This window comes from Frankliniella occidentalis, unplaced genomic scaffold (assembly GCF_000697945.3).
Source record: "Frankliniella occidentalis isolate FOCC.00 unplaced genomic scaffold, Focc_3.1 Scaffold148, whole genome shotgun sequence".
In the NCBI taxonomy this organism is placed as follows: Eukaryota; Metazoa; Arthropoda; class Insecta; order Thysanoptera; family Thripidae; genus Frankliniella; species Frankliniella occidentalis.
The window spans coordinates 434,169-435,515 of record NW_026267275.1 but is presented as its reverse complement, the minus strand read 5'-3'; the positions used below and the strand labels follow the sequence as shown (position 1 = coordinate 435,515).

The 1,347-nt window shown below is 51.5% G+C and overlaps 1 protein-coding gene across 1 annotated transcript in view; it reads right to left on the bottom strand.

Moving 5' to 3' along the window:
• Positions 1 to 1,347, bottom strand: part of LOC113205198 (xyloside xylosyltransferase 1) — a 14,176-nt gene that overhangs the window by 11,341 nt on the left and 1,488 nt on the right. The window lies entirely within an intron of this gene.

The following is a 1,347-nucleotide window of genomic DNA, read 5'->3' as shown; positions in this document are numbered from 1 at the left end:
CGGTGCACGGGGCGGCGGCGGTCCGCGAGGTCCGCGTCGACGCGGGGCGCGCCGCCCGCGCAACGCCCCTGCTGAGCTGGGCTACGGCGCACATCACTGACCGGGGGAGAGGGGTTCCTCCCTCCCTTTCATGCGGAGAAGTTCGCGGACACGTGTCTTTGGAAGGGGCGGGGGGGGGGGATTAATTCCCCTGGACTGGACAGCGCCCTGAGCCATCTCCTCAACACACCAACTCACATTCTTACAGCGACACGACAGACCTAACCCACCCAGGGAACCAAGTCGCCCACCGGCTTGCACCTCTGCTCGGAAAGGACTGTAGACTGCAGAACGTTAAAATGTTGTTTCGCCGTACCCATTTCGTATACCTTACCTGGTCTTGGTCGGAACTTGACGGGAGGAGAGAGATGGAAACTAACATTCGTATGGACCTTCTTTTTAATGCGTAAGAAAAGATGCAACACACTCGCTAGAACTTCGACTTGACTAGATTAAATTGTCATCACATCTTCACTAAGCGAACTTTTTCAGTAATTTTGCACCATAAAAAATTGTAATAGCATATACACATGTAACAAAAATAAAAATCTGTGTTGTTGTTAATTGACGACTGTAATTACTCGGGGTGCTCTTGTCAGTCTTTGCTGCAGTGTGGCGGGGCCAGCGGGGTCACACCCCTCTCCACAGTCAGGTAGGTTCCGAGCCATTCCCTCGCGCCACGGGGCCCTGCGGGGCCGAAGCCGGGCGAAGCAGTAGACCTTTCGCCCCACATTCTCCTCTTCCTCTCTGCATAATGGTAAAATACCCGTTGGATCTGAAAATAGAGAGGTAAATGTGAGTTTCACACCGCTGCCGATAGTTTGAGAAGGGCGGAGAACGGCATGACAGATGGCCGATTGGGGTGGCTTCAGGTAGACCACTTGCTGTACAGTACTCCGTACCGGTAAACGACCCTCCGGACGATGCCGATGTCCGGAGGCAACGCCAGATAAGGTCGACGAGACGCTTCGGGGTGGCGATTACCCCCAGTATTTTCAATCGGCCATTTAGGCCCTAGGAGTTGTATGCAGATCAGTGACACTCTGAACGAACATAACTTCCTGCCCTCTCTTTTGAGGTTTCACATTGACATAAAGTGTGGATGACAGTGGTGGTATGATCTGCGGCGTAGTATTAGATTAGATTAGTTTTATATTTATGTATGTACTGCATGAAACCGCACTCTGAACTATTTTGTAAGCCTATCTCCTTGAAGCAGTTGAACACTTAGTTTATCAATCAGTGTCCTCCATTTTCGCCCTTGCCTGTATACCCCAGCCAGAAATAGAATTCGATCGACGTCGAATC